General features: G+C 48.0%; 1 pseudogene; it reads right to left on the reverse strand.

Moving 5' to 3' along the window:
* Positions 1-3,829: 3,829 nt before the first annotated feature.
* LOC142564881 (ribosome biogenesis protein NSA2 homolog) overlaps positions 3,830-26,743 on the reverse strand; it is a 35,823-nt pseudogene continuing 12,909 nt past the window's right edge.

Genomic DNA, 26,743 nt, shown 5'->3' on the forward strand with positions numbered 1-26,743 from the left:
GAACAATTTCGAGCGAGGCGCGCTCGATCCAGTGCAGCGCGAACTACTGCGCGACTACGCGCATTTATTCGCAAACATGCCAACGGTTTCATAATGGCACCCGAGGAGGCCGGCAGCCAGTCTCGTCGAATTTCAAACGGCCGCCCCAATTGTCCCTAGACAGGCCGTTGCCGGAGCCGGCAAGAGGAGGTGGCGTGATTCTTGGATTTCCCAGAACACCCTGCTCTGATATCTAAACACATGAGGCGCGCCGTTAGTAAGGTCAACGAACCGACGATCAAGCACCCCTATGACGACGAAGCGTCATCAGGATGGCTAAGGAGTCCCTGTTAGGTCGAAGTCTCCGTTCCGTGGTCCCCATCGACGCGCCCTGTGTTGCTCCTCCAAGCGCTAAATCTGCCCCTCCGCGAATTCGCCTTCGTTTCGTTCTATTTTTTTTACCATTTTCTTTTATTTTAGTAGAGTGGCTAACGTTAGCTGGAAAACACGTTATGCGGCTTCCGTGCTTGCTCGTGGTTACAGGTTCCCTTCCTTTACAACGCGGAAATGCTCCAGGATGGTTCGATCAGAAAGCGTGGATTGACAAAACAAAAAAATTCAGGGCGATGACACTCGATCGGCGCGTTCTTGGACAGGAATGACGAACGAAAAAGAATGGCGGGTCACTGTCACGCGGTTTGGAGCGCTTGCTCTTGATAACGGGCCTTAAAGCAAACTCTGCCTTTTGTGGTTACATGCTATAGCCTTCTTTAGAACGGACAGAATCGTCTGCCTCTTTCGTTCGCGTTCGTCGTTGGCGGACAGCCGGAGGATTTGCGATACAAAGGCACCGATAACAAACGTGCTTACTCTCGCTAAAGCAAGTTACGGGGCGTGTTTTTAGGCGAACGACAGCACCATAGGTCTTTGAGGCGTGCGTGCTAATTCGCGTGAGCTTTAAAAGTGCGAAGGTTTAGACCTTAGATGCTGCAGTGGAGCACTCGCAAAGAAAACGTGTGGTCGCCCCACTCGTTCGCTGGCTCGCTTTGTCGTCTATTCCGCTCGGACATGCACTCATATCTTGCAAATGTTATTTCGAAGCGAGCGCAACCGTCCTCAATGCATCAGCCTCTAAATTTCTACTGGTGCAACTCTGTCTGCGACGACATGTTCATGACTTCGTGAACGGACCAGCTAACGCATGAGGAAATGGTACTCGTGATCACACACTAACCTGAAAGACTAAAAATAATGTGCTCAAGGTAAGCACACTATATATGCTCTTGTTTGAGCATGAGGGAAGCGATGTTACCGCGTTCCCGCGTCGCGAATGAGTGCTAAAAAAAAAAACATTTCATTTTTCATGTATACGCGGAGTCCAGCCTCGATGATCTGCCGCGCGTATTTCTTTCGACTTCAAGGCCCGAGGGGGATAATAGCCCCAGTGCGAATCTGCCATCCTTTTCGCGTACTTAGAAGTTTGGAAAGTACGCACGTTGGCGGCACTGTAGCTTGTAATACTCTTTCGAACCTTCAGAGTAGCGATCGCTCATGCCCTCTGCCAGCCTTTGAGCGTCATAGCTGATACGCGCCGCGGATTCACCGGTAAGGATGGCGCGGATTATTGAGGGATTGCTGGAGGACGGGATGCAAGCGTTCGATCGTAAACGTGTTATTTCCAACCGTTCACAAGATCTTGCGACCGACAAAGCGGATCGGGCTGCACAGGGATAGCTGAGGTGGTCTTGTAGAAGGGGAGGCTTGAGCAAAGGAAGACGAGATAAGCAATATCAGGAAAGATACAATGTATGCAAAATTTTGGCAACTGGTGGTCCCTGTGAAGGACCCCCCCCCTCTCCAGTTGAGCCCCTGACGAGTACACATGTGCATGAATTTTGGACATTGCCCCTGCGGCCATCAATCGAATTTTGCCACAACGCATTAAAGCGCCACAGTGCAGCAGCGTAACTCAATGGGCAGCATTTGCTGCGTTTCGGATAAGTGCAGTAAGTATGCAGATTATTAGAAGTGCGTAACCACTCGACGTTGCTAACTGAAAGTTGCTGAAATGCGGGCGGCCTTTTGAAATATCACGTTTTGGAATGCTGACCGTTGAGTGAGTTATGCTGGTGCACTGCAATGCGCCGAAGCATTGCCGTGTAGTTAGACAGATAACCGCAGGGGCAATGTTACAAAATTTCTGGGTACGGTTTTTGTTTGCCGAACACAGGGTCGTAATTTCATCGATGAGGAAGCGTGCAGCGGTACTTTCAGTATACGTCAAGCCGACAACACCGCACAGGGCCAAGAATGGCGATCGAACGGCAACTATAGGAAGGAATGGTCTGTGCACCGTTGTCGATGCAATCGAAGTTTCAACCTGCCGGTGCCCGTTTCGCGGATTCCGCCGTTGGTCTCGCAGTGGGTTCATGTGCGTTCTCTGCCAGAAATACCAATGGTTGAATCCCAGGCGGGTTGCCGACCGACTCCGCAAGCTTATATTTTGCTATTTCACTGAACGCTTCCTTCTGGTCGTCTTTTGGAAGGTGAACGAAGCTCACGCTTGGCAGCGGGGATAATGAAGCACATTCGACAGGAGATGTGAAATAACGTACCGCTCTATTCCGACTATGTTGAAACCTTGTCGAAGAGGTTGGGGAACGCTTCCACGTTCACCGAAAACGCCCGCTATGTCGGCAAACATCACGAGAGCTACGAGCCTCGTCTGCCCGGCGCCATGCATCTTGCCAGCAAGTGCAGCGAATCACGCGCGAAGCGAATGCACCGAGGATTTGGGGCGTTTTATCTCTTACCAACCACTTATCAAGCATGAGCAAAGAGCGGGTAAAGCCGTCATTGACGCCATGATTTATCGGGATCCCCTTCGAAACAGGGCGGCGAGAAATATTCGTGCACCTAGCCTGCTCGAGCTAATCAGGCATGTCACACGTGCTTTCAAAAACTCTGGCATTTTACTTACGTATCGTTAATCTTTTTGTTTCTTCAACACTTCTAATCTACCTTCACTGTACAGTTACCTATGCTTGTGACAGATGCGGTCCTATCAGTCTCATACCCCCCGCGCCCCCCCCCCCTTTTTTTTTTTTCATGCCTATATCCTAAACGTCGCTTGCTTATCTCGACTGTCGACTGGTTTATACATCCACCTTCCACGATCAACAACGCGCATGTTCTGGTCAATGCCACGGTGGGTCGGGTGGCTGCTGTTCCTAATGTGGGCCATGGAGACAAGCCACTTGAATACGTTTGCTGATGACTAATCTGCTGGAAACTATGGTGATGGGAAGATATCTTTCCAAGTGGTGGACCACTTTAGAATTTTTTTTTCTGTATTAAATAAAAATTCCCCTTCCGGTTTGAACATAATACTCACCACTCGCAAAGGGTACAGCCACAAGCTCAGTTGCATATACTTACCGCATTCACATGGTACACGCTGAAGGGGGTCCAACAGGACAAGATGAATGCAAAGTATGGACAAGGAATAGTGCTTTAACAATGCGCCACACTTTGCACTTATGCTATTAATTCTTGCAGGTATGGCACAGTACGTGCGACTGACAGAACACAGCACAGCAGAGCTCACACGAGCACAGACAAAGAGCTTCCAACTGATTTATTACAACACAAGGTAAGTGAAGCAGTGCACTAACAACTATGCACAGTAAATGAAAGATGGGCAAATAAAACATACAACAGCTCACACACAAATGTATGACTGCCAGGAGAATGTGAACTATGCCAATCATGAACTCTGTCATTGGTCCTACCTCTGCTGTGATGTATTCTAATTATGCTATTCAAACTAGCCCCAATGAAGCATTAAGTGACTGAGTGGGTTACAGAATGCTCCCTCATTGCAGATCCCCCGCACAATGGCTTACGGAACGCCACTGCACAGAAAAAGTCGACACAAGGTTTTTGGTGTGGGTTTTTATTTTACTTGAAGCAGCAATGGGCGGCCACGACGTTGTCTACTCCTCACTGGGCTTGTTGTAGACATAGGTCAAGCAGAACTTGCCACAGTGCTGCCAGTCAACATGCATGGCCATGACACCCACTCCGCAGTACTCGCTGGGACACTCTCGCCTCAGGCGAGTGATCTTGCCATTCTCGTTCACCTGCAAAATTGTCAATAAAAACCACTGGTCACACACTCCAAAAGGCAAAGCAGTAGAGCATTGAAATACGTACATTGCCTCAATCTGCACTAATCATCTCTCGCATTGCTTTTAATGTGCACACCTACAATTTCTTTTTCTTTTCTATGTGACACCGGTGTGTTGTGTCTTGCTTCTTTTTTTTACCAGACTTGGTACAATCAATTCACCTGTGCCGTCTGAGCCAGTTCACAACGGTGCACGAGAAGTTAATAAATTGTGCAGCTTAATTTAGAGGTGCAGGTACAATAAGACAGTCTAAAAGAAATGCCGAAGAGCAGACGCGGTGCAGCTCTTTATGTTTTGTCCGAGTGAAGTGCACAAGCTTGAGAGTTCCCAAACCGCAGCTATGATCGGCTTCTGCGGCAAAAATACCCCGCACTTACTTAGGCGCAGCAAGCGTACTTCACCGGCCCGCGTGCTGCGCCTGCAGATACAATCCTGTACAGCCGAGAGCATAAGTTTGGGGACCAGAGGTGGCGCTAAAAAAATTTTTTTTTTGCAACCTTGGCACAAAGGCTAAAATCAAGTGGTACTGCCTATGTGCGCCTGTTTGACCAACGTCATGCATTAAGAAAATTTCACACTGCACGGCTGTCCTAGATGAAATTAATATTTTTTTTTTTTGCTGATGCTGTGGTCTCGAGACCTTTGCTCTCGACAGCACGTCTGCATCAAGTTAAAACCGACAGCTGATAGGGTGCAGAAAACGTGTGAACCAACCCTGTATCTTTTGAAACGATGGCATGAGTCCGAGGGCGCCATTGTTGCACAGCTCAAACTAATGACGGGGTGCAGCAGCCCGTGAACTCATCCAGGTGGTACCCTATTTTGATGTTCTTTGAGCAGATGGGTTTGTTTTAGGCTATCACAGCATTCAAAGTGCTGCTCTTCAGGTTTTTCGTTTCTGTTTTATGTTACCATGCATTATCTGTTTGAATGTGAACTGTAATCTTGATTTAGTGTAACAACCATATGTAATGCCCGTAGGGGCCTTTAGGGTATTTGAATAAATGAATAAACACAGGAGACATTCCAAGAACTTAAGGGACAGTCCAGGCCATGTTTACAGCTGAAAATTTATACATGCAAGAATTTCTGCGAAATTGAAAAAACATTTTTGAAACTGCCATTATGCATGCATGGGTGGATAAGAAATGATTGAAAATAGGCCAATATGTTTGATATTTGCGCACTCTTAACATACAGATGCTGTGAATGGCAGCCACCATCTTGGGCTTGTTTTGATGCTGTTTGTGTGCACTTTGCTGTGGAGATGAACGGACACTTTCATGCCTTTTCTGAAAGTCATTTTCAAGCAAGTGATTGACCAGAGTGCACCATACTGGCCCGGCACCTGTGTTTTTCTTGGCACTCACATTGCCAGCCGAGCTTCTTGGCGTCCGGTTGATTGCTAAGCTGTTTCATGTTCATCCAGCCCCTTGCTTCATGACTACGTTGTTTGACTGACCAACTTCCTTTCACTGCCCAAATCTCTGGAGATCGTCTCAACAAGGCTCCTGCGTTTGGCAAGCAACGAAGGCGACCATGGAATGCATAGAATGGCAAGGCACGCTGCACTCCCAGCACTGCCAGTTGCTTCTACCAGATCCGGGTATGGACCTGCAACCTGTCACATCAGGAAGGACACCCTGTCGACCCATCTCTCGAGTGCTGGCCAGACTGCATCAATACTGGGTTAAGATTTTGCAGTGATACCACGTCTGACGCTGTTCCTTTTCAAGCTTTGTCAGCGGTCAGAGCGGCGTTCCGCCTGTGTTAGCAATGGGATCAGCTGGCCATGAGGAGCGAATGATAATAAGGGCATAACATCAAGGAACAGGAATCGCTGCATCATACCAGATCTGTTTTACTTTCAGCTGAAGAAGTAGTGACCACAAAGCATGTGTCCAGCAACGTGAAGAAGTGCTCGGCATCGCAGTGGACAACAAAACACAAGCTCAATTTTCTGGGCAGTGATGCTGTGGACCAATACAGAGAATATGTGCTCTGTGCCAAGCTTTCATTCACATGTTCAACCTGCAGCTGTGTACAAAGAGAGAATTTCTTTTGGTGAGGGCGACTAGCGATACCTCAATGACGCCATTCGAGGCGGATGCCTCTGCAATGAAGGCCATTTCTAAGCATAGATGAGGCAGCAACATCCTTTGCCGACTTCTTTGCAATGACGACCGTTCGGCACTGCAGCTTACACCACAGAACCTACCAGGGCCATATGAGCATGATGGTGCAAGCACGTAGGATTACACAGACTGGCCACATTCTGGGATCGTGTCCCAAAGAATAAACGGGCCTCACTGCCCAATGTCCAGCGCAGTGGTGGAAGCCATCAACAGATTTAAAACATTTACAACAGGAGCAACACTGCAACGGCTTAGCTAGTCCGAGCATCTGTGTGGTGTACCAAAACAATGAAAAGGATCATTGAAGGCTTCACATGTGAAGCATAGAATATATATATATTTTTAATATAGAAACACAGGCTACTTCTCAAAGTTTTCTTTTAGCAATTTGTTTTACTAAATTAAAAAATTCACCAATGATTACGATACTCCCCAATGCAAAATTTGAGTTCAGCTCTATACGTAATTTCATTTTGCGATATATTGAGGCAAAGATTTTGAAAGAGAAGTAGCAGAGTCAGCTTTTATACGCGACTTGTTGAAGGTTCCAGTGCAATTGCTGGCAATCATTATGCAAGTAAATACGGTACCCGCTGTGGTTCACTTGGCTATGAGGTTGCATGGATAAGCACAAGATTGCGGGATCGAATCCTGGCCACGACGGCTGCATTTTGATTTTTTGATTTTTTTTATTCTTTCCTGCGTAATGATCGCACACTGAACTTGGCCTAGCGATATGCCGTGTGCCAAGTCTAGCTGATGATGATTATGCTTACCATTTGTAGAATGCTAAGCAAACAACTCTTCAAGACTTACCAAGCGGTCCGCACACACAAAACAGGTTCTTAAGCAGATGCCCCAATTCATTTATTTCACCACTTTCTGCACTTCCAAGAAAAAAGGGAATCTACAACCAAACTTGCCTTGGCTTTATTATTTGTAGGCTTTGTAATGGTAGTGGTCAATAACAACAAAAAGGCATCTTTCAATTCCTCTCATCTGCACTAGTGGGCATGCAACAAATCGTAAGCGGCACGGACAGTAGCCACATTTGCATTAAGTTAGAAGTGTACCCTATTCATACGCCGGCACTTGTAACACAGCTAAGATATTTGCCCAACCTTGGTGGAAATGTGCCATATTAGGATTGTAATGAAGACAAATGCCGCAGTTTTCGCAGCATGCCTGCCGTATGTTTCTGTCACGAACAGCTGAGCGCGCCTATCTCTGTTCCTGTCCTCTCAAAGGGGACATGGCTATGTTATTGCTGCAAACTTGCAGATATTAACAACATTTTTCATTACTGATACAGCAGAAACTTTTCAATGCAGGTTATGTACGCAGGAGAAAAAAAATTGTGTTCGGTGTGTTCGGCTGGCTCCGTTGCCTGCCATATTTGTTTTCATGTCCCGGAATGTTATGGCGGCAGCCACCTGTTTGTTGACCTGTCGTCATACTGCAGCAAACGCGGGATGAAATTTTTTTTTTTGCAAAATTTACCCTGTGTAATAATCGCACCCCTAAATTTACATCGATTTATTCTGGAAAAAAAAAGTGGCATCATTATGCGTGTACATAAGGTAATTTGTTTTACTGCAGCACTATATTTTGTATGCCGATGTGACGCTAATCTGCCTCACTGACTGAAACAAGGATGCCACTGTCGCAAGCACCTCAACTTTGTTTAGTGGCGCTGTTTGGCCATACCTGGCCCTTGCGCCACCAAACAACACACATTCATTCAACCTCAACTAGAAGCCGCAACATAAAAACGACAATGTTCTTTCTGTAAGAACTGTAGTGATTAATCATGACCTCACTGCTCCGATCACAAACATGGAACTAAGAATTGGATCAGATAATCACCGACCACAACCTTGTGACAGTAAGTGATAGAATACCAGCAGCGAGCTGAACTTGTCAGAGTGGAGAAATACTGACACTTTTTAGGGATTAACTCTAGGAGCTTTCCCAGCCCAAGTTCACTTGGCGACTAACCTAGATGTAGTGCCTGTCAGCATTAAGCCACAGGTAGAAATCCACAGCTGTGATCCTGCAGAAAACAGCGACCATGATAAGCACAAGAGCCAGCTCAATGGCAAAGAATGCTTGTTGCAACAAAGAAAAAAATTGTCGAATGCGAATATTCGAGCCACAACTGAGGCACTTGAACGGCAACGCCACAAGCTGTCAAACGTTGACAATACCGCACCCGATTTTGTCCCGGGCAGTGGCAGAAGCTATTGACCGGTTGAACCAGGAGCAACACAGCAATGGCAGAGAAGCTAAGCTACAGTGCAAGCACCTGTTTGGTGAGCCGGGGCCCTGAAAAGGATCGCTGAAGGCTTCACATGTTTAACAAGGACCAGCCGACAGAAATATTGTGTGGAAAAAAAGTCAGACGATTACGATACTCACTAATGCAAAATTTGAGCACAGCTTTATACGGGCTTTCATTTCGCTGCATATTGAGGCAAAGAATTTCAGACCGGAATCACTCCACCGACTGGCAGTTGGCCAGTGCCATGAGTGCTTTCGCAGACGGAGGGGCGGTATTGGAATGCTGGCATCATGAGCGGTATCACAGCCAGCTGTGGAAGATGGCAACTATGAAGGTGCGAGCAATATACTGAGGCAAAGAATTTCACACCGAAATCACAGCACCTATTGGCATTGGATTAGTGCAGTCCGCACCTTTGCAGGAGGGGCAGTATGGCAACATTATCACGATGAGTGGCATCGGAGCCAGTTGTGGAAGACGACGACAAACGTGCGAACAGTGGCACACGCAAGTTCGTGCGGTTATGCCGGCGCTCTACCCAGGAACGGGCGTCTGAGAGCTGCGCTCTAAAGGTAAGCTTGCCAAGGGGTACAAGCCAGCAACAGACTATCTTAAGTCCCGGTCAGTTGTCGGGTCTAGGTGTTGTGAGCCTGTAAGGGTCAAAGCACTCAGGTTTTGTTGAGTCATCCCACCCCCAGCCCCCCTTGCTTTGTGATCATGAACACTCGACGCAACTTTTACTAGTGGAGGGGTAGAACGCATGAGGTACTATGAGAGACTGCTGTTCATCTAAGAATTGAAAAAGAAATCTGAAGCGGGCGGTAGTGGCTTTTTCACTGTTCTCAAGGACTAGCATGCATGACACTAGATCAAATTTTTCATTGTTCTTCTTGAGTTGTGCCAGCATATGGGGCATGAACTAGTTGCCGAAGAACTGGGCTACATAATGAAGCTATCTACAGTGCTATAGTGCAACACCAAACAAATATATGGAAAAGTGAAACTTTAGATGCATATTTGTTTCATTTTATTGCAATAACACATTGCCTCATGGAGCTTTTTAGAATGTTGGTATTTAGTCTCGGCGACAAGTTTTATACAGTTGTGTTCATATTGAACAGATCTAGCAGGTGATGCTATTTATTTTGCTCCACTGTTTGCCAAATTACGATTTCCTATAACCATGAACATGTAGCAAGGACACTGCACTGAAATGGACCACGGCTGGCAGTTCGAATCTGCCCTCTTCAGTGGCATCAATCAGCTCATTGGTGCCTCTCGCTTATGTAAAACGACATACCATCCCATGAGCAATGGCAGCAACACTCACAGCAACCGAAGAACACAACTGAGTGGAGGCACTACCACTCGTCCTTTTGGGCATAGGATCCACCTAAAAGAAATCATTGGCTGCAGCGCCGCCAAGTTGGTCTATCGCACGACACTCAGGCTGGCAGGGAAATTTTGCGCATGGCTCAGACATGACACCCATGACTTCCAGAGGTTACGCACTTCGTTTTGCGATATAATGAGCAAACTTCATGCTGCGCCCCCGCGGCTCACATCATGCCCATACACGTTTGCGCAACACGACGCCGCGTGACGACACCGTTCAGTGGCCTCTTCAACCTCCAAATGATGGGCCGTTTAAGGTCCCCTGCCGTGGGGACAAGCATGTCACCATCGATAGATGCAGCCCCCAAGAGCTTGTGTCACTTGACCGCATCAAGCCAGCACACATGGACAGTGCTGACGCTGCGGTGTCTCCGCCAAGGGAGCCCCCGCCTTCGCCAGGGTCTGCAGCTGCAGAGCCAGCTCCAAGGTGCTCACATGACATATGCACAGTGGATGGTGCTCAAGAGCTCCTACATGCCTGTACCTTTTATCACTCTGTTAGGCAGCCACTCACTAGGGGAGGACTGCTGTAGCAGCCACAAACATGTCACAACGTGCAGGCAAGAGTGAGCCGCGAGCGCACTTCCGAACCCGTTTTTCTCTCTCTCTCTCTCTCTACCTCCCCCCCCCCGTGCTCTACCAATAATGAGGAGAGGGAAAGGTGAGCAGTGCCAAGGCGGGCTGAAGCAAAACAAAAATAAAACCAGTTGACTCTCTCCTCCGTGCGTAGTCGCGTCCCAACACATCTATGCCTCTTCGTACAATAGTTTTGCAGCACAGGACGTGGCAAAGGATTATGACAAGTTATTTGCAGAAGTATCTTGGATATCTGAACATTAACGACCAAGTTAATGGCTTCGGCTCAAAGAGGATAAGAAGTGCCTGGCCTCCAGCAACAATGTTGAGGACCTTTACTACACTCTCCCTCCCTCATACCCAGCTCAAGCAAAGAGTAAGAGACGATGAATCTACCCTTGCAAGTAAATTATGTATTCGGATGGAGGCTTTTGTAGAACTTCTAGAGTGCTGTCTTCAATCAACGAGTACAGGAAGGGACCAAACATTGTATACAGCAGTCAGGAGTCTGCAGTCTCTACGTTCACCGTTTTCCTCGGCAGCATTTGTTGGGCAGGAGTAGACTGAAGCATTCAAAGCTCCCTCAATGGAGTCTTCAAAAAAATATTCAGGCGCACCAATGACTACCCAGTGGTCACTGACCAAAAACACACAGCAGCTTCTATGCAAGAAGCCCGCGAAGACTTCACAGAACAAGCACATGGCCCTGAAGTTCCCCCACGAAGCTCTCAATGATGGCGAGCTGCAATACCCAGATCAAAGAAAACATCATCCTGCGCACACAAACCTCGTGAAGAACAGCCCAGCTAGCTTGTGCCTTCTAGCTGCTTTGACCAAGTCATGTGTGCACCAGAAGAATTCAAGCATGGTGGAAAAGGTACCGAGGGTCAAGCAAGCAGGATATCCTTAGCGGGTAATAGTGAACAAACAGAAGCTTCTAGAAGACATGAAAGTAGAATGAAAAAGGAGGCCGCCCAGACCTGTGGATTCAATATACTAAAGGTAGTACGACAGCTAAGTTGTCTTATTTAAAAAATTATTTTCCCGAGAAAGAACAAGTTAGAGCAGGTTTGTGCGAACATAGACAGATGCCTACAAGGTGACAACAGCTCACACGTGGGCTGCACGGCCGCACCAAGTATTTGCCATGCATGTGTGTGGTGGTGTACAGGATTCCCTAAACCTGCGGACGCGTCTACGTTGCCCAGAGTAGAAGACGTGTGAATGAGTGCCCTACAGAGCACGCACACAACCTAAAGACAGCAACCCAATCGTATCTAGCATAGAGATTCTGGCTTTATTACCTAGAGGGAAATCTGACGTTGCTGCTCTGCGGTATGCATGGGAATGCCGGCATATTGTGACCGGATTGACATCGCTTTTGGAGAGCAGGATGTCTTGAAGTGCCTGGCTAGCACCGTTCCATCTGCCACAATGATTCGTTTCATACAAAAACAGCATGTAAAATAAGGGGTTTGAAATTTATTATAAGAGATGTTTTGTTTAAAGGGACACTAAAGGTTACTATTAAGTGAACGTGGACTGTTGAAATACCATCCCAGAAACCTCGAAAGGCTTGTTTCGTGCCAAGGAGAGACTTATTTTAAGAGAAAATGCGTTCTGAAGCGTCCGCGTACGTCTAGCACAGTTCAAATCGCCCGCCCTCCAATCAAGGAGTACTGACATCATGGTCTCATAGTGACGTTGCGCCATCGGTGAGTAGAACGGCATCCGCAAACGGCGCTACGGCTTTTCTGCGCAAAACGCAAACTCGCGGCCAGAAACAGAGCCAAGACAGAGCCAACGGCAGAGCGAAAGCGGGAGTATGGTGGCTAGCGGAAGGAGAAGCGCGCGACCATAAGCTGGTACTTTATTCGATGACGCAAACTTCGACGCTCGTCACAATGGACCCTGACAACGACAGATTGGCTCGCGATGCTGGGCTCAACTTCAGCGATTTGAGCACTGACGAGCGTGACCTGCTGCTGAGGGCTCGCGCTGCCGGCGTCGTTGCGTACCGCGACGGCGGCCTCGACACCGGCTCTCCGGAGCGGGAAAGCAACGAGGGTTCCCACGACATCACAAGGACGTGGCATTCTCACTGCTTGTTCGAAATTAAAGTTTCACGAGCCAGCAGAACCCGCACAGCACGGAGCGATAACGAAACTACTGAAACTCCAAAGCGTGCGCGGCGCAGAGTTGAGCGAAAACGAAACCTTTCGACCACCCATACTACTGAAGGGTAACGTCAAAATGTTATTTTTTCTTAGAATCGAATAGACGTAGACAAGTAGCATTTTCTTCCGTCTTATAATCGAATGAAATGATATTTTTAATACGAGTAGTTGAGTATTAGTAACACAAATTATGAAGAGTGCTTTCGTCATCGGGCTAGTACCGGAATGTCGCTGAGGAGTCTCAAATCGTGTCATGTATTTACCTCAATTTCTCGGTTACTAAAGCTCTGTTCGCGATTAGATTGACGCCTTAGACGTTCTAGAGCATTGCTCTACCACTTTAACTTGACTTTCTGGTAACCTTTAGTGTCCCTTTAATTATGAAGACTTGCAAGTGCATGCAAAATTATATCAACATAAAAAGTATTAGCAGGCCGCTAAAGTTGGAGAACAGACAAGATTTGCGCTCGCTCTGGAACAGTTTGTGATCTGTTTTGATTTTTCTTTACTTGATTATGCACTGCAGGTGAGTAAACGTAAAGAGGACCTTTCATGAAGATTTTATTACAGAAATGCGTTATCAGTGTAGCCATATCCATGTTTTAGACGAAGCCTCATACAACAACAACGAACACAAGCCTCGCACATCCACATACCACCATTCCCATGACGGCACAGCGTCCGTTAGACAACTCCTGTAAACGGTGGTGGCAGATTTCCCTCTAGGCGATAATATAGTGAGAAAATCTATGGTATCTAGCAACATCTGCCCACAATCTTGACCAAGCACAGATGCTGTTTCGCTACAGCGAACAGCTGGCGAAGGAAACTTTCTTCGTAATACTGTGGTAAAAGAAATTTGGATAAGCTTGGTTTGAATTCAAGATTGATGGAAGGAGTTAACGCGGTTTGTTATACTGTGCCACCTGGAGGTTTTGTTCCTAGCTGATCACCTCGAGGGATGCTTTCATCTTTTGCACCACGTGGCATCTGGAGCGACCAGTGTTTTGCCAACTGGGCTCAGCCAATCAGTGTCTGATGAAAGTAGTTTACACAGTTAATCAGTGGCTGATGAAAGTAGTTTATTGTGGCATTTCTATGCCCTCACTCCTTGGCTTTTCCAAGTTTTGGAACACACCCGAATACATATCAAAGAGCTTATCCAAACAGTTGGCAGATTTTAGGTTTTCCTTTAAAAGTCAGCAAGCCACACAGGAATTTGTGAATGGTTTCTTTCTCCCGACATACTTCGATGGGCACTCCATAAGACTTGTATTCCTAGCACAAACGAAGAATTCATGCAAGATGCTGTGACATGCTCACCTTGCAGAATTTCAGCACAGCCAGCTAGACTTTCGTCACATGCTTCTTGTTCTTGTGCTTTGCTTGGCTCCACTGCACAGCAACAGCACCAAGTGCAGTGTCTAGTCTTTCTGGACGTTGCAGTCAGACAGCATGCGGCCATCCTCAAGCTGCTTGCCAGTGAAGACCCGACGCTGCTGGTCGGGTGGGATGCCTGCGCAAAATCGGATGGGCTGCAGACTTCACATCTCACACTCCATGCGTCACAATTCGGGCATTATCCCTGCTGCTGAGTGAAAAAAGGTACTAACTACAAAGGAAGAGTCGAAAGCCGACGGCTGAAGTTCCTTCTACAAGGACTGCTTTTAACCTTGGTGGACCTATTGGAAGGTTTCGACACAGAGCTAATATGCCACCAGTGAAACACCAATGTCCGTCCTGTACCATTTTATCATACCTCAAATACAAGATGAAAGGCCCTAAGGTGGTGATTATGCATGAACCAGCACACTGCCTGCACAAGGTGCAAATCAATCAGAGTCCATATGATCCAACATTGTGCGAAGAAGGCATGTAAGCAGTTTTTGGAAACATTTAAAACAATTGTTATCGCAATGCTGGCAAAGGCCTAGAAATGTGTCTGAGCCTCAAGAACTGTACAACAGCATTGCATACATAGTGGTTGCCTTTCAAGCACATACCGTATTTACACGATTGTAAGTCAACCACTTTCTTAAAATTTGAAAATATGAACTGAGAGGTGTCGACTTACAATCGAAACCGAAACGTGGCACCGCCAAGAAAAGCAAAACCAACGGGAGCTACAACGTAGTTACAATTTTATGTTTGCTCTATGGCCCTACCCGTAGCTTTTCGCTATCCCGCGTGTTTGTTCGCTTTTCAGAAGGGTTTTTTAACATTTGTGAGAGTTTTACAGTGCACGCAAAACTCATGGGGGGTGTCGATATTTGATGGAAGTACCGCTGTTCCATTCACGGCGGACCCTCAGAACGGCGGCGCTTGCGGGGAGCATCGGTAGTTCATGGAAGAGCAGACACCACTCGCAGGGTTTCTCTCTTCCTGTTGCGCTTAGCTTCCTCTACAGTTTGATGAGAAGCATTGGTTTGACGCGTTCCACTTGACTGCTGGCTACGTGCTACTTCTATGCTTCCTCAGTCATCATGAGTGCTCCAGACCCACTAATCATTCAGCACTCGTTCACAGCAGTGTTCAAGAGGGCTGTCATCCTTTACACCAAAGGAAAGAATCATTGCGCAGAGGGCCGCAAGTTTGAGGTTTCTGAACGGGTAATGCGTGAGTGGCGACTGCAGCGAAGCGGAATTTTCACCTGTGATGGCAAGTGAGGAATTTCTCATGTGCCGAAGTCTGGACGCTTTCCAGAGCTATAGGCTAAGCTTGCGTCGTACGTCGCTGAAATGTGTGATTCGTCCCTGCCACTGAAGTGTGACATGGTCATGAAACAAGCCCGAATCTTCATCATTTAAGGAGCTACTCCGTCGTGAGTACGAGTGGCTGGCGGCAGAAGACCGCGAAATTACGCCAACCAGACCTGTCAAAAGAGCCTCCCTGACGGCTGCGTGTGGTTGGGTGCATTCGGCGTTGGCTGCTGTTCCACAATATGTCATGGTGCGGTCGTTTGCCAAATGTGAAATTTCGCGGGACAACAACGCGCTGTGGGAGCGTAGCAACGATGACGATGGCAGCACTAGCGAAGATGAGTAGTCCAGTGACCATGTCAGCTACTAATAAATTTTCGTTATCAAATGCACCCTTGGGTATGCTCTCCTTTCTTTTTTTCCTTTCAGGCGATATGGGGGGGTCGACTTACAATTTGTGTAAGCACAGTACAAATGCTGCGAATGGGAGGCACCATCTTGGGCTTGTTTCGATGCTGTTTTCATTGTGTGCAGTGGAGATGAACGGACGCCGTCATGCCAGTTCTGAAGGTCATCTTCAAGCCAGAGTGATCGACCAGAGTGCACACTCACCTCATACTGGCCTGGCACTTTTGTTTTTCTTGGCACTCACATTGCCAGCTGAGCTTCTTGGCGTCTGTTTGATTGCTACGCTGTTTCATTTTCATCCAGCTGCTTGCTTCACGACTACGTTGTTTGACTGAACAACTTCCTTTCGCTGCCCAAATATCTGGAGATTGTCTCAACAAGGCTCATGCGTTTGGCAAGCAACGAAGGCGACCATGGAATGCATAGAGTGGCAAGGCATGCTGCACTCCCAGCATTATCTACTACAGTCGCCGACCGTTTATTCGGACCTCACAGGGACTGCGGAAATGTCCGAATAAACAGGTGTCCGAGAAAGCAGATTAAGAAAAAAAAAAGAAATCCTTCATTTCCACGCACTTATTTGGGCTCGGCAGTATGCTTGAAAAAATCGTGAATGCGCCGTTGCACGCGGTTCTGTTTACGCGCAATCAGATAAGCCTGAATCTCGGAGAGGGTCGTATGGTCACTATAGGCGGCTGAAAGCACAGTCACTGCTTGTAAACGCTCCGCATGCGACGGCAGTGTAGCAATGGTGCATCATACTCAGACTCTGAGTCATCGTCCGGCGGTGCAGCAGAAACCTGACGAATGATCTCGCCGTCGTCGAGTTCTGTGCATGTCAGTACAGCAGTATCAGCACCTGTGAATCTGGCAAATGAGACGGTGTCCGGAATCGCAATGCAACCACTGCGCAGGTCTCTGCAGAACATTTTCGGCATCAGTAGGGAGCCCATCGGAAAGCGATAAATCCTAGGCCTCCCGGCACCCGCTTGCCGGCATGCCCCAGCGCAGTCTGCACGGGCACTGTCGGCGCCATTAGATACTTGACGCGATGTTCCCGTATGCCACGTTTGATCACCGCAACCTCGACATAGCACACAAAGCAAACACTACCAAACCGTCACGCCGACACCAGTCGCACAAACGAAAAAAGTGGCCTACTTGCAGCGTCGTCCACAAAAAGACAAACAAATCAGCTGCTGGATTGTCTTGACATGGCTTACTAAGCTGAGACCGGAACTGCTGTAGCAACTCTATCGAACCAGGCAGAAACGATGATGATGAGCGGGGATTTCCAGTAGTGCCAATTTGTGGGGCAGCAAGGAGGCTCCGTTCAAAACAAAAATGGCGTTCAGCAAGTCGAACCATGCACCGGTCAGAGTCGGTGCATGGTGCTCTCGATCGAGTTGGCTTAAGGAGTGTCCAAAAAATCAGACGAGAGGTTGCAAGGTGTCCGAACTTTCGGCACTTGTTATACATTATGGTCTATGGGGAGAATGGCGGTGCCATGAAGCAAAGCGAATAATCGAGCATGCTCGAATTTTTGGAGTCCGAAAAATCAGTCAGCGACTGTAAATACCATTGTGTCCATACAGCAAGCTGATTCCGCCCCTTTGGCAACAGCTCAACGTGAAGACGACGGGCTGAAGAACTCGTTGATCGCAACCACTGCCCCAAAGCTACAGTGGCTGTCAATTGTCGGATCCCAAGACAGAATGTGCTGCGACACAAGTAGCGGCAAAGCTCGCCCACTTAAGCTTTCCAGCCTTCGTTGCCATGTTTTGGATCTCTGCACAGGCTCTCTCATCTAGGGATTAGGGCCACACAGAGACTGGTGACAGCAAAGTTTGTCTGGTCAAGCCTTAATCGCGACGTTTGGCGTTGGGCACGTGAATGCGTAGCCTGCCGGCATTCCAAAATACAATGACACACCTTGGCAGCACTGGGAGCACTCCCAAACCCGGACTCTCGATACGATCATATTCATCTGGACATTGCTGGCCCACTACCACCCTGCCACTGCCAGGCTTATCTGCTGACATGCGTGGATAGATTCACCCTTTGGGCGGAGGCCATCCCTATGGCGGGCATCACAGCTGAAATGGTTGCCAGTGCCTTCTGTACCATTGGGTTGCCTGCTTCGGGGTGCCTTCCCCGATCACAATGGATGGCGGCCGGCAGTTCGAATAGGCCCTCTTCACTGGCATCGCTCAGCTCATTGCTGCCTCTCCCATATGTAAAACAGCATACCACCCCATGAGCAATGGCATGGGGGAGCACTTTCAACGTCAGCTTAAGACAATGCTCACAGCAACCGAAGAACACAACTGGGCGGTGACACAACCACTTGTCCTTTTGGGAATACGGTCCATCTAAAAGAAATCATTGGCTGCAGCGCCGCCGAGTTGGTCTATCGCACGACACTCAGACTGCCAGGGAAGTTCTTTGTGCATGGCTCAGACGAGACACCTATGACTTCCAGAGGTTACGCACTTCGTTTATTGCGATATAATGAGCAAACTTCGTGCTGCGCCCCCGCGGCTCACATCATGCCCATACGTGTTTGCGCAACACGACGCCGCGTGACATGACACCGTTCAGTGGCCTCTTCAACCCCCACATATGGGCCATTTAAGGTCCTCCGCCGTGGGGACAAGCATGTCATCATCGATAGATGCAGCCGCTAAGAGGTTGTCTCGCTTCACTGCATCAAGCCGGCACACATGGACAATGACCACACTGCTGTGTCTCTGCCAAAGAGGCCCCCGCCTTCACCAGTGTCTCCCGCTGGAGAGTCATCTCCAGAGGTGCTCACGCAACATACCATAAAAACCCGCGTGTAATACGAGGTTTTTTCCTATATTTAGCGTCCCAAATTTTTGCCTCGCACTATATGTGGATCTGAACAACAATTTCAGTCACAAATTTGGGCTAGAAGTTTTGGTTTCGTTATTGCTGCATGACTACAGTGTCGTTTGTTGTTGAGTGCGCACCTTGGCAGCACACATGCAAACCACGCTTTGCGAAGGGCATCTTTTTTATTCCGCATTGAGGGACCAAGATGTCCAGACCATGAAAACAGTACTCGGCTGTTTCCAAGAGAAAGGGTATTTTAGCCGCACAGGACATCGCAAACAGTGCAGCCGGGAGGCAGTTTGGCGTCAATGAGAGAAGCATTCGTGGGTGGTGTCGACAGAAGGAAGCCCTCTTCACCTGCAGTGGAACACAAAGAAGCTTTCGCGGCCTGAAAGGTGGGACATTCCCAGAAATCGAACTCACCCTGACGGAGTTCGTACGTCAATAGCGAGCCGCGCATCTAGCTGTGAGCATGGAGCTTATGCAGGCAAAAGCTAAGGCGCTTGCAAGAGAAAAAGGGCTACAGAGCTCCGCCTTCAAAGTGAGCAAGCACTGGATTTATCGCTACATGTGCCATGCTGGATTTCCCTTACACCGCTGAACTACGATTTTGCAAAACCTGCCCAAATCGTTCAAAGGGCTGCTTGTGGCTTTCCAGCACCACATTATTTCCCAGCACAAGTCCATGAACTTCCAGCTAGGGCAAATTGGCAATGCTGAAAAAATGCTGGTTTATCTGTCTGGACATGCCATTGCCCCTCACCGTGCACGAAAAGGGCTCTAAACAAGGTTATGTCCGGCCCAAAGGCAACGAGAAAACGTGAGTTACCGTCATGTTGTCGTGCACGGTGGACAGAGGCAAGCTCCTGCGTTATGTCATCTTCAAGCGCAAGACAGTGCCTAAAGGTGAGGAGCTGCCAAAAAAATGTGGTCGTGAGGTGCCATGAGAAAGGCTGGATGAACGAGAATCTTGTGCTTGACTGGATAAAGTCCGTCTGGTGTAGGTGGCCCAGCGCACTGTTGTCGTTCCCATCCATCCTCGCGCTGGACGCATTTTGTTTCCATTTGGCCGACTCAGTGAAGAATCTGTCGCGCGAATCCGGCACTGAACTCATTGTTATCCCAGGTGGGATGGCGTCTCAGCTGCAGCCTTTAGAAGTTTGCGTGAACAAGCCGTTCAAGGATGCGGTCAAGCGGTGTTATGCAGATTGAATGCGCTCAGGTGAGCCCGCAGTGACACTGACCAGGCGGCTGAAGCATGCTTTGCCAGTCGAGCAATGCAAGTGGATTTTGGGCGCATGGGCCAGCATACCAGAGGACCTTGTGTGTCGCGCATTTTCTCCAGTTTTTCTCTCCCCCACACCCCGCGACGCTCAACCGATAATGAGGAGAGGGAAGGGTGAGCAGTGTCAAGGCGGGCTGAAGCAAAAGAAAAATAAAACCAGTTGACAGTTGGGATTCATGCCACCAAACTTCTCTCTACTCCGTGCATACTCGCGTCCCAACACATCTGTGCCTCTTCATACAATAGTTTCAGAGGACAGGACGTGGCAAAGGATCATGATAAATTATTTGCAGAAGCATCTTGAATACTTGAACATTAATAACCAAGTTAATGGCTTTGGTTCAAGGAGGATAAGGAGTGCCTAGCCTTCAGCAAATATGTTGAGGACCTTTACTACTCCCTGCCTCTCTCCCTCACACCCAGCTCATGCAAAGAGTAAAAGACGATGAATCTACAATTTGCAAGTAAATTCCGGATTCTAATGGAGGCTTTTGTAGAACTTCTAGAGTGCTCTCTTCAATCAACAAGTACAGGATGGGACCAAATGCTGTATACAGCAGTTAGGAGTCTGCATAGTCTCTACAATCACCCCTGTCCTCAGCAGCATTTGCTGGGCCGAAGTAGACTGAAGCATTCAAAGCTCTCTCAATGGAGTCGTCAAAGAAATATTCAGGTGCACCAATGACTGCCCAGTGTTCACTGACAAAAAACACACAGCAGCTGCTATGTGAGAAGTCTGCGAAGACTTCAGAGAGCAAGGACCCCAATGCCCTGAAGTTCCCCCACAAAACTTCCGAAGATGGCCAGCTGCAATTCCCAGATCTACGAAAACATTGTTAAGCCGCCGTTCTGCGCACACAAACCTCGTGAAGAACTGTGCAGCTAGCTTGTGCCTTCTAGCTGCTTTGACCAAGTTGTGCATGCACCAGATGAATTCAGACATGGCGGAACAGGTGCCGAGGCTCAAGCAAGCAGGGTATCCCTAGCGGGTAATAGTGAACCTACAGAAGCTTCTAGAAGACATGAAGGTAGAATGAAAAAGGAGGCAGCCCAGACCTGTGGATTCAATATACTAAAGGTAGTACGACAGCTAAGTTGTCTTATTTAAAAAATGTAGTTTCCCGAGAAAGAACAAGTTAAACCAGGTTTGTGCGAACGTACACAGATGCCTACAAGGTGGCAAGAGTGCACATGTGGCCTGTACGACCAGACCAAGTACCGTATTTATTCGCGTATAACCCGCACCAAAATGTGAAAAAACGCGTTTAAAAAGTGGGGGTGCGGGTTATCTGCGAATTTTTTCCTTGGGAGGGGGGGGGGGGTCGGCTTCACCGCAATGTGCGGCGGCCTCCCCGTGTAGTTCGCCATCCCCATCGTCATCGACGCTTGTCAAGCCGATGAAGGGCCAACGAAAGGCCAGCATTGTTGAGCCTCGCGTTAGGCGCTGTTTAGTGTACTTACCCCAGTTTGCACTGTTTGCCTGCTTTGTTTTGGCATCATGAGTGCGACTCGACGGCAGTGTTTCACAGCGAAAGAGAAGCTAAAGATTATAGCCGCTGCCGAAGAAATCGGCAACAGAGCTGCTGCAAGACAGCATGACGTCGACGAGTCGTGCATTCGCGACTGGAGGAAGAAAAAAGAGAGTCTCGAAGCAACGAACCGGAACAGGCGAGCGTTTCGGGGTCCGAAGACTGGCGCGTACCCCCACCTCGAGACGCAGCTTGCGAAGTTCATTGAGGAGCAGAGAAGTCGTGGCCACGCTGTTTCGACTGAGATGGCGCAAATGGAAGCCCTGAAGTTGGCCCGGGAATTGAACATTCCACGTGAGTTTCGTGCAAGCCGTGGATGGCTTCAGCGCTTCATGCGAAGACATGGATTTTCTATGCGGCGGCGAACAACCATGTGCCAGCGGCTTCCTGAAGCCTACGAGGAAAAGTTGTTGAACTTTCAACGATATGTGATCGCACTTCGGAAGGAGCACAGCTATTTGCTGTCTCAGGTGGGAAATGCTGATCAAACACCTGTGTACTTTGAGATGCCGATGGACACGACCATGGAAAAAAAGGGCTCCAAATCAGTCAGCGTGCTGACCGGCGGAAATGCCAAGCTGCGCTGCACAGTCATGCTATGCGCTTTGGCTGACGGCACGAAACTGCGCCCGTATGTGATTTTCAAACGCAAGACGCTACCTAGCATTCCACTGCCCCCAGGAATCGTTGTGCGTGCGGAAGAAAATTCGTGGATGAACAGTGGCCTAGTCGGTGACTGGCTTCGATTAATCTGGGAGCGAAGACCAGGTGCCTTGCTGGCACGCCGGTCGATGCTCGTACTAGATTCCTTCAGAGGCCACTGCACTGATGCGGTGAAGGCTCGCCTTGCCGAGACCAGCACCGACCTCGTCATAATACCTGGCGGCATGACGTCCATGCTACAGCCACTCGACGTGTGCCTGAACAAGCCGTTCAAGGCACACGTGAAGCGGCTGTATGCCCAGTGGATGGCCGACGGCATGTACGCCCTCACACCGACGGGACGCGTGCGAAGGCCTGAGATTCCATTGCTGTGCCAGTGGATCGTGGATGCGTGGAAAGCGATACCGGCCGATTTGGTGCGCAAAAGCTTTAAAAAATGTGCGATCAGTAATAGTCTGGATGGTTCCGAGGACGACTACGTCTTTGAGAGTGGCGATGAAGCCTCGGATGGCAGTAGTGAGAGCGGCGTCGATTAAGAATCGGATAACCAGTGACGTGGTGGCGGTCGTTTGAATAAATGTTCTGAAAACGAAATGATCACTGAGTGTGAGTTGCATCTTTCTAGCGCTCATTTTTTTTTTTCAGGTAAACGTGCGGGTTATACGCGAGTTTTTTTTTTTTTTTTTCCGCCGAGTTCAAAGTTAGGGGTGCGGGTTATACGCAGGGGCGGGTTATACGCGGGTAAATACGGTATTTGCTATGCATGTGTGTGGTGGTGTACAGGATTCCCTACACCTGTGGATGCGTCTATGTTGCCCAGAAGAGACGTGTGAATGAATGCCCTACAGAGCATGCATGTAACCTAAAGACAGCAACCCAATCGTACCCAGCATAGAGCTTCTCACAATATTACCTAGAGGGAAATCTGGAGTTGCTGCTCCGTGGTATGCGTGGAAACGCTGGCACATTGTGACTTCGGATTGGCATCGATTTTGGAGAGCAGGACGTCTTGAAGTGCCTGGCTAGCACCATTCTGCCTGTCCCAATGATTTGTTTCCAACCAAAACAGCATGTAAAAAAGGGGTTTTAAATTATTATAAAAAACATTTTGTTTAATTATGAAGACTTGCGAGTGCATGTAAAATTATATCAAACTTAAGAAGTGTCAGCAGGCCCCTAAAGTTGGAGAACAGACAAGATTCGCGCTCTCTCTGGAACAGTTTGTGATCTGTTCTCATTTTTCTTCACTTGATTATGCACTGCAGGTGAGGAAACGTCACTGAAAGAGTTATAAAACGGGTGCATGAAAACCTTTTCTGAAGATTTTATTACAAGAATGCGTTATCAGTGTAGCCGTATCCACGTTTTAGACGAAGCCTCATACAACACCAGCGAACACAAGCCTCGCACACCCACATACCACTATTCCCATGACGGCACAGCGTCCGTTAGACAACCCCTTTAGACAGTGGCACCACATTTTCCTCTAGGCAATAATATAGCGAGAAAATCTGTACATGCTGCCCACAATCTTGACCAAGTGCAGATGCTGTTTCCCTACAGCGAACAGATGGCGAAGGAGACTTCCTTCGTAATACTGTGGTAAAAGAAATTTGGATAAGCTTGGTTTGAATTCAAGATTGATGGAAGGAGTTAACGTGGTTTGTTATACTGTGCCACCTGGAGGTTTTGTTCCTAGCTGATCACCTCAAGGGATGCTTTCACCTTTTGCAGCACATGGCATCTGGAGCGACCAGTGTTTTGCCAACTGGGCTCAGCCAATCAGTGTCTGATGAAAGTAATTTACACAGTTAATCAGTGGCTGATGAAAGTAGTTTATTCTGACATTTCTATACCCTCCTTCCTTGGCTTTTCCAAGTTTTGTAACACACCCGAATACTTATCAAGCAGCTCATCCCACCAGTTGGCATATTTTAGATTTTCCTTTAAAAGTTGGCAAGCCACACAGGAATTTGTGAATGGTTTCTTTCTCCCGACGTACTTTGATGGGCACTCCAGAAGACTTGTATTCCTAGCACAAACGAAGCATTCATGCAAGATGCTGCGACGTGCTCACCTTGCATAATTTCAGCACAGCCAACTAGACTTTCATCACGTGCATCTTGTTCTTGTGCTTTGCTTGGCTCCACTGCACAGCAACAGCACCAAGTGCAGTGTCTACTCTTTCTGGACGTTGCAGTCAGACAGCATGGGGCCATCCTCAAGCTGCTTGCCAGCAAAGATCAGACGCTGCTGGTCGGGTGGAATGCCTGCGCGGAATCAGATGGGCTGCACACTTCACATCTCAAGCTCCATGCGTCACAATTCGGGCATTATCCCTGCTGCTGTGTGAAAAAAGGAACTACAAAGGAGGAGTCGAAAGCCGATGGCTGAAGTTCCTTCTACAAGGACTACTTTTAACCTCGGTGGCCCTATTGGAAGGTTTTGACACAGAGCTAATATGGCACCAGTGAAACACCAATGTCCGTCCTGTACCGTTTTATCATACCTCAAACACAAGATGAAAGGCCGTAAGGTGGTGGTCATGCGTGAACCAGCACACTACCTGCACAAGGTGCAATTCACAGTCCATACGATCTAACATTTGGTAATGATATGAATATGAACAGATTTGAATATGATCTAACATTAATTATTGGTAATGCAATACTGGCAAAGCCCTCGAAATGTGGCTGACCTCAAAAACTATGCAACAGCACTGCGTACATATTGTTGCCTTTCAAGCACACCTTTTACATTAATCGTTTCAGTTGAGTACAACATTAAATCAGGGCTCTTTTGTCCTTTGTACAACTAACTGCATTTGTTAATTGCCCATGTGTTTGCAAGGCCACAGTATTATGACCAGAGCAGAGCGTAGACAAAATGGATTTCTACTGTATCCTCAAGCATTCCAAATTACTGGTAGGATGCAGGGAGCTCACTTGCCTTTGCTTTAGTCGACCACTGCCCAACAACTCTGTTCACATCCAGTGCACTGGCAACATCTCACAAAACAAAACAAGACTTTTGCGACCTTGCTGAATCACCAGATTTCCAGCAAAGCTGTTTCTTTAGTACAGTTGCAATAAGAACTTGAGCTGCACGCAATTAAATCACATATTTTAATATGGTGTCATTATATGAATGGTACAAGAAATTCATAATTTAGAGTAATGCTTACAAAAGCAGTACGCTGTCCATACACCAGGAAACTTGCCACAGTGCACACACCTGCCCCTTTGTTTTCATGCCATATGTGGTTCCTGTTGCAGTTCAACCAGGGCAGCAGGATCAATTTACTGTTTATGCTATACTTAGTGAACGCATCTTGAACTTGGCCTACAAATTACCCAAGATCAGTCTCAAATTAAAGAAATGTTTAAAATGGCGCTTAGTTTAGTTCACCAAAGGCACCACGGAAACCCGCTACGAACCTTGTATGATGCCTTTAAGGGGGTATGACAAGGTCACCTACCATTTTGCGATTTGTTGTGAGAAATTGTAGTAGGGAGTCTATTATGGCTACACATGTGAGCTCGAATATGAGCTAGAACTTGCCGGCTCTAAGCCCCGCCCTCCGGCACCCACCGCCATATTGCCAAGCCATGTGTAACGTCATGCGCTGCATACAACCGAGTCATCGCCTGCTACAAAATTGACCACCGCACCACGTGAGGTCGGAGCATAATTGCCGTTTGTTGCTGTATTTGCTCCAGATATTGTGTGCCATGTCTCCTACAATGCCAACTTCGCGTAAAGAAGCAAGTGACGAATCATTGAGCAGCAGAAGCAGGGATGATGCGAGGCATTCTGACTTCGACTTAATAGCCACCAGCTCAGTGACGAAACATGGCCTCGGAGATACGCACATGCCAGCTGGCACGCCTTTATCTTGGAGGCCATGGACGAAGAAAGCGTAGTAAACGTGGTCAACATAAGATGGCGACATTGGCGTTGCATGAAGCGCTGCCGACACCTTTCTGCACTGTTATTTCATGCGTGCAGCGCTGCTTACCAGCCGTTCACAGAAGACGAAGGCTGGTGCTACTTCACACAGCACAAATTGTTACGCGTGTAGATTGTTTGCTGGCCCACATTCCATGCATTCATGTCTCTCTGATCTGTACTCAACAAAACTACGATTTTGTTAAGCTGCCGCACGTTCCCACCACTTTTTTTTCCCCTCTGCAGTTTTGTGCAGCATATGTAAACAAAATCCCGCACACCTGTGTCCACAGCACAAGGATTTAGTCCAATGTACGCTTTGGCTGAACCTTTACTTTACTTTACTGCACCAGATATCGGTAAAAAGATAGCAAGGCTAATGTATGGCCGGGCACTGCCTGCCGGATGGGTCGGTGCGCAAATACGGTCAGTGTTGCGCCTGGATGCAGCCTCAGATTTTTGACATGTATCCATAACTCGGCGAGCAGGTGCACATCATCGCTGTAGCTGCCTAGAATGAAGCGTTCCAAGAACAAACCAAAAGCGCAAGATGAGCGCCAGTCATTCCTGCCCACATTCATCTCCCAAGCTTTACGCTTGGCGGGCTCCTTGGAGCAACTGA

Source organism: Dermacentor variabilis, chromosome 11, assembly GCF_050947875.1.
Source record: "Dermacentor variabilis isolate Ectoservices chromosome 11, ASM5094787v1, whole genome shotgun sequence".
NCBI classification, from domain to species: domain Eukaryota; kingdom Metazoa; phylum Arthropoda; class Arachnida; order Ixodida; family Ixodidae; genus Dermacentor; species Dermacentor variabilis.